The sequence below is a fragment of the Hyla sarda genome, chromosome 8 (assembly GCF_029499605.1).
Source record: "Hyla sarda isolate aHylSar1 chromosome 8, aHylSar1.hap1, whole genome shotgun sequence".
NCBI lineage: Eukaryota > Metazoa > Chordata > Amphibia > Anura > Hylidae > Hyla > Hyla sarda.
The window spans coordinates 62070260-62077759 of NC_079196.1; the positions used below are offsets into that span (position 1 = coordinate 62070260).

General features: G+C 44.1%; 1 protein-coding gene across 2 annotated transcripts in view; it reads left to right on the top strand.

Moving 5' to 3' along the window:
- RBM45 (RNA binding motif protein 45) overlaps nucleotides 1-4166 on the top strand; it is a 38038-nt gene extending 33872 nt beyond the window's left edge. The window contains exon 10 of one of the 2 annotated variants that reach the window (XM_056533215.1): nucleotides 3740-4166. The gene's annotated coding sequence lies outside the window, so the exon portion shown is untranslated. The remainder of the gene's footprint in view (nucleotides 1-3739) is intronic. The other variant, XM_056533214.1, reaches the window with a different exon arrangement.
- The last annotated feature ends 3334 nt before the right edge of the window (nucleotides 4167-7500 follow it).

A 7500-nucleotide genomic window follows, 5' to 3' on the forward strand; every position in this document is an offset into this window, starting at 1 on the left:
GGCACATTGCCTATTACCTAATCGCTGTTCAAGGTGGGACATTGCTGCGGCCAGTGACTAGATCAGCGCAGTGTGATGTGTTGGGCACCAAAAGCTGGTAGAGAACGGCAGAGCAATTTCCATGGCAGAAGTGAAGGCTTGTCATTTTACCTGCGGCAGTCCAGGCATATAAGAGAAACTAAAAAAAAATTTCAGGAGTTCCCATTTAAGGATTAAAAACTCCTTATGAAACAGACATCTAGATACATTAACTACCTGTCTCATATAAAGGATGTGGCAACCTCTGACAGCCATTCATAGCCTCTGTACTTATAATGGTTTTTCTATATCTATAGTGTGGGAAACCTATTTTTCCACCCACCCTTTGTCCTGACGTGGATGTAACTTAACGCAACCATTAAGCCAGTGGAAGCTTTGTGAGCAGGATGTGTGACTGGTGCAGAATAACCTCCTACAGATAAGTCATACAAAGCCAGTCTGCAATGGCAAATAGAAAATCTGCACCATTCATTGTTAGTTACATGATTGGAATCATCACAAGTGACATTCTGTAAGGATTCATATAGTGTCGCAAAAGGAAAGCACAGGAAAAAGGCATAAGAATAAAAATGATAGCTATAAAAAAATTAAAAATGTAAAAAAAAAAAAAATTTTGAGAAGTTGATTGACTAGAAAAGGCCACATGGCCCTTTTTAGCTTTCCATAATGATTTCCTTTTTAGTTTTACTATCCTGATCTGCAGAGACTTTGTTCCAAGCATCTAATTTTCTTGAAGAGAATTCCCATGCCTGATCAGTACAGAAAAACTTATCCCTTATCCACAGTACAGGGGTTAAGTTTTAGATAAAGGGGGTCTGAGCGCTGTCTGGCATGTCCAAAGTTTGTAGAAATAATAGATGCTCCTTTTAAAGAGGTACTCCACCCCTAGGCTTCTTATCCCCTATCCAAAGGATAGGGGATAAGATGTCTGATCGTGGGGGTCCTGCCGATGGGAACATCCGCAATCAAAGTTTGCTCCGTGTCTGACGGGTGATACAGGGGCCGGAGTATCATGATGCCACGACCCCGGCCCCTCGTGATGTCATGCCCCCTCAATGCAAGTCTATGGGAGGGGGCGTGGCAGCCTTTGGATAGGGATACGATGTGTAGGGGCTGAGTACCTCTTTAAAGGTCATGGGCTATGCTTTTTCAAAGGCTTTTATATCCTAAGGCCCCATACACACGGCGGATATTCCAGCCAGACATTCAGCAGGCACAAGCAGAACAGACCAGCGCTAGGACTGCTCAAAAAGTGCGCAATCTCCATAGACTCCAATGCATTTCCAAATGGACTCCACCGAAATAACTGACATGTTCATTCTTGATGCCTAGTCCGGAATTTGAATTTCCACCGCAGATGATTCCGCCCCAGAAATTCTGCCATGTGCACGGTGCAGCAGAATCCCATTGAACACAATGGAACAACGAAATTTACAAGCTAAATTTTTCCAACAGATTCTGCTTGGAAATTCCGTCTGATGGCTTGTGTTCTTTGTTAAAAATTCCTTACCATTGAGCTGCTTGTCAGACCAAGACTATTTTGACCATTTAGGAAATAAATCAACAATTAAAAATAAAAAAGTGCATAGATGTCTATAGACCAGTGGTTTCCATACAAGGGTGCCTCCAGCTGTTGCAAAACTGCAACTCCCAGCATGCCCAGACAGACTTTGGCTGTCTGGGCATGCTGGGAGTTGTAGTTTTGCAACAGCTGGAGGCACCCTGGTTGGGAAACAATGCTCTAGACTTTAGATATTGCGGACACTTTCCTTTTAAGATCCCATTTTTCTTTGAAAGTTGACCTGAAAATTCATACTATTTATTCACTCTAAAGGGTTTGCGCGTGTATTTGGCGGTATTTCTGCTGCAAAATGGATTTCCTTCAGATACCGCCATATCGACATTGGGACATTGTTTCTTTCTTAGGCTGTGCTCACACTGCAGAATATCAGCCTGGGCATTCCGCAGAACATGCACTAGGACCTCTCAGAAATGAGTAGGTTCCACAGAAAGAAATGAAGTGTCAATTCTTTCTGCAGAGGCCAAAACTGGAAATTGAGCTATGTGCACGCTGCAGCAGGATCCCCTTGAAAACAATGGGACTCAGCTGCAACAGAATTTCTGAGCTAAATTTTTCCAACTAATTCCGCTCTGAAATTCCGCCATGTAAATGAGGTCTTAGAAGCAGTGCTTTTAGAGAACACCTTTTAAAGGGGTACTCCGCCCCTAGACATCTTATCCCCTATCCAAAGGGATCCCCGCTGCGGCACCCGCTCTCATTACAACACAGAGCGGAGCAGCGTGACGTCATGGCTCCGCCCCTCGTGACATCACGGCCCGTCCCCTTAATGCAAGTCTATGGGAGGTGGCGTGACGACCGCCACGCCCCCTCACATAGACTTGTATTGAAAGGGGCGGAACCGCGACGTAACGATGCTCCGGCCCCTATACTGCCCGTCATTACGTGCAGAGCTCTAGGGATAAGATGTCTAGAGGCGGAGTACCCCTTTAAAGAGCATGTACTGGAACAAGTATTATGCTTCTAGTCTGCTAGGTAAAACGTACATAATTCTGCACTTTGGGGTTTTGGGGAGTAATTGTTGTAAAAACACCTTTTTAAGCTCTTTTGGTAAGTTTATGTAAATATATTAGCTTTTTTAATAAGAACTGTATGGTTTCTTTTATTCCTCCTTGGCTTTACTGCTGGTTAATAGGGCGTGCCCCCTTTACAGTCTTGTTACTGTTTTCACTGATTGATAACCATTCACCTTCACCAGTGTATTCATACAATTCCAGGAGGGATAACAGAGGAACATTCACAAGAGTTAAAGGGTTACTCCCGTGGTTTTTTTATCAACTGGTGCCAGAAAGTTAAACAGATTTGTAAATCACTTCTATTAAAAAATCTTAATCCTTCCAGTACTTTTTAGGGGCTGTATACTAAAGAGAAATCCAAAAAAAGAAATGCATTGACTTACAAATCTGTTAAACTTTCTGGCACCAGTTGATAAAAAAAAAAAAAAAAAAACACATTTCCACGGGAGTACCCCTTTAAAGAGAAACTGCCAGGAGTTTCATGCATGAAACGCAGTTTCCTCCTGTGCGTAAGGGATAAGATGTTCTTCAATAGAGTACCCAGTGGAAACCTTTTTTTATTTTATTTTTTTTTAATCAACTGGTGCCAGAAAGTTACAGATTTGTAAATAACTTCTATTAAAAAAAAAAATCGTAATCCTTCCAGTACTTATTAGCAGCTGTATACTACAGAGGAAATGCTTTTCTTTTTGGATTTCTCTTCTGTCAGGACCACAGTGCTCTCTGTTGACCCCTGTTGTCCATTTTAGGAACTGTCCAGAGCAGGAGAAGATCCCCATTGCAAACATATGCTGCTCTGGAAAGTTCTTAAAATGGACAGCAGAGGTCAACAGAGAGCACTGTGGTTGTGACAGAAGAGGGGAAAAAAAAAAAAAAAGCATTTCCTCTGTAGTATAAAGCCGCTAAAAAGTACTGGAAAGATTAAGATTTTTTTAATAGAAGTAATTTACAAATCTGTTTAACTTTCTGGCACCAGTTGATATAAAAAAAAAAAAAAAAAAAATTCCACTGGAGTACCCCTTTAAACACTTATTCCTCTGACATGCCTGTGCCTCTTGCATTATGAAACTCCTAACAGGTTCTTTTTTTTTTTTACATTATTTAGGGAAATAAATCCTAAAGTAGGAGGAATAAGAACTGATCCTCAAAGTAGAGGCTTATTCTTCCCCTCTCACTGCAGACGGTTATTGTATGTAGTCCTTGGTTGATGATTTTTGAGTGACTTTTTTTATTCCGAAATTTTTTATTTTATTTATTTTTTAATAATTGTATTGTGCTCTTTCTACAGAACAGAGACTAAATATGACATGACCCTCACCTGACTGACTGAAACGTGACAGGAGACAGCTTTTATGTACTGGTTTAGGAAATGTTTGTGCACTGTCTGTCGATGGACAGAAAATAATCTTAATGTATGTTTTAAGATCCTTTTTAAATCCTTTAACGATAATTACAGTGCATATTCAACTGTTTTTTCATTTCTGTGTGTATACTGTTGATTTATGCAATGAATAAAAAAAAGTAAAAAAAAATGCAGTTTGTATTCTTTATGACCGCTTCCTTCACAATCACTGATAAGACTATGCTCGATTTGTGCCCTATGATAGTGCTGCCAGCCTAAATATGTCACACTTCAAGTCTGCTCTTGTCTTGTAACTGGTCAGGAGTAAAAACACAATACAGGGAACTCCCCTGTGTGGAGACCGATGGTTGGAGTAGTCGTATGGGGGGGGGGGGGGTACAAATACTCGCCTAAAAATATTGTGCAATGGGAGGCTTAAAGGGGTACTCCGCTGCTCAGCGTTTGGAACAAACTGTTCCGAACGCCGGAGCCGGCAGCTTGTGATGTCATAGCCCCGCGCCCTCATTACATCACGCCCTGCCCCCTCAATGCAAGTCTATGGGAGGGGGCGTGACATCCGTCACGCCCCCTCCCATAGACTTGCATTGAGAGGGCGGGTCTGACAACATGAGGGGGCGGGACTATTCAGGAGCTCCCAGCTCCAGCGTTCGGAACAGTTTGTTCCAAACGCTGAGCAGCGGAGTACCCCTTTTAATGTTCAAAACGTTAATCGTAAAAGAGAGCTCCCATCAGCTGTTGCGGCTTCCTACGCTCGGGACGCCAAGCATGTAATGATCAGAAGAGAGAGAGGGAATGAACAGGTGCTCTCTTCCACATTGCCAGCATTCAGATCAAGGTATACATCTAAAAGTGCTAATAGATTTCTGTTTAACACTCTGGGCTGTATAAGACCGTTTTATTAGGTGTGCCGAATAAATCTATGTAGACAGTAGAAAAAGTTCATGGCACTCACACTGTGCAGAAAAAAAAGATTTCTTTATTAAAAGTATCCAAAAAGTAGTAAAAGTGCAGGGCGATAAAAGCACCAGATGCCCATGATCTGGCTTGGAATTACAGTCGTTTCACGCAGGTGCGCTTCCCTCAGGTTCTGATGAAGTGAACCTGTGTTTGTATCGTCCTGCACTTTTGACTTTTAAGATACTTCCATACAGAGGTTGAGTGCCATGAACTTTTTCTACTGTCTACGAAGAATTGATCTGCACTGATTTCATAGAGCAACACCCACGATTTGTCTGTGTGCTGGAATCCCTGCACCCACTGTCCATATAGACCAGTGCAGACAACGTAGTGCCAGCAATCATTCACCTTAACTGACTTTACTTACCAAATAAATCCATGCCCATGGGTCCTGCAGTAAAGCATGTCTCTAACTGCTGTTAAAACCAGATCCGGCAATATGGCTGCCCATAATTTACAAAAAAAAAAAAAAATTTCAATCACAAAATAGAAACAGACTGGAAAAAAATGTTTCAGTATCTGGCTCTAGTCATACATTTCCTTTTAAAAGGGATAGAAAAAACAGCTACCGTAATGTCTTCCAAATACAACACCATCTATCTACAACCTATATTTCTCTCAGAATTATCTTTATTTACTTGCCTTCATTGCCCAGTGAGGTTTCTGTGCCATGCAGAGGCATGGAGTGTGTCCCGCTTCTCCTCAGGGTGATGACTCCTCCCCCTCCCTAACTCTCAGAGGGTCGGGAGGAAGCACAGCAGCTCTGGACCTGCCTGCAGCTCTGTCAATCACTCTTGGTGTCCATGACGTGTTGATGACCACTGCAGGACTGATGTGTGTCCCAGGAGATGGGGACCCCTAGTGGCCAGTTTTTTTTTACTGGCTTTTTCAGTATGAAATACTGAAAATGTTCTGATGAAAGCAATTGCAAAACAGTGGGGGAGATTAATCAAAGTTGTCTATTTCCCCGCATCAATATAGACAAACCTACAGAGGGTTAGTCTGGTCTACTGTGCACCTAATTTATCAAGTCGCACGGCTCTTGATAAATTCTGCTCACGGACTTCGGGATCTATGCTTTAGACTGTATTTAAACCTGCTCCAACATGGTCTGACAGTTCAGCATACTTTAAGCCAATGCGACTTGTCGCCAAAATGTCGCTTTTGATAAATTCAGCACCAATGCATTTTTCAGTCTAAAATAGACTAGAATGCACTAAAATAGACTAGAATGCATCATGTTCTCAAAATCCTCTAAAGCAAAAGTCGCACATATTTAGACTTTCTGTGCAACAAATTTACATGGGAAAAAACAGTCTAAGTCCTTTGATAAATCTCCCCCATTGTCTTTGCATATTTTGTAACATATCAAGTTATTGGCCGACATTTATCAATTTCTTTTAGACTGGTTTTTGTCTAAAAAAGGCGCAAGCAGGGTTTATTTGCGCCTTTTTTTACTTACACATTTGTGCTGATTTTGAGTTGTAATGCATGTGATATGGAAGGGTTTTATGAACTGCACCTTTTTGTGAAAAGGTGCAAAGCCACTGAAAAGTCTCTAAAACTACACCAGCCCAGACTTGGCTTAGCATTATGGTGTATGTGAAGAGAGAAATTTCAGAAAATGTGACCTGCACAAAATGTATCAAATGCTCTGTGACCATGTAATAAATTTCCTACACCTCCTACACCAGTGATTCCCAACCACGTGTGTGCCGTTCCCCACTGGCCGTGGTGCCGCGGGATTTTGCTGTGATTTTATTTTTATTTTTTAAATATCCGGCCTGCGCTTATGGCTGGCGGCGCAAGGGGGAAGGGAAGCCTGCGTGCGCACTGCGCACACAGCGTCCCCCTCCCCCTTCTACCTTGCGGTGCAGTGGGCCGAAAATGGGTCCCTGGGGCGGAACGATCTTCACCTGCGCCGGACTCCCGTGCCTGCCGCGGACCGGCTTGCTTAAGGTAGTGTACCCTTTCCACCCCTCTGTTACCCCTTCTCAACCCTGTCCAACCCCCCCCCCCATCACCCGGGTCCACCGTATACCCCCCCTGTCACCCATGTCCACCCCCCCCCGTCACCCATGTCCACCCCCCCCCCCCCCCCGTCACCCATGTCCACCCCCCCCGTCACTCATGTCCGCCCCCCCCCCCGTCACTCATGTCCGCCCCCCCGTCACCCAGTCCGCCCCCCCCCGTCACCCAGTCCGCCCCCCCGTCCACCCTCCTGTCATCCCTTTCACTCCTGTGCACCCCGTCATCCCTTTCACTCCTGTGCACCCTCCTGTCACCCATGTTCACCCCCCCGTCATCCATATCCAGCCCCCCCTGTCCACCCTCCTGTCACCCCTTTTCACACCCATGTTCACCCTTCTGTCATCCCGTTCACTCCCGTTCACCCCCTCCTGTCACCCATGTTCACCCTCCTGTCATCCCTTTCACTCCCGTTCACCCCCTCCTGTCACCCATGTTCACCCTTCTGTCATCCCTTTCACTCCCGTTCACCCCCTCCTGTCACCCATGTTCACCCTCCTGTCATCCCTTTCACTCCC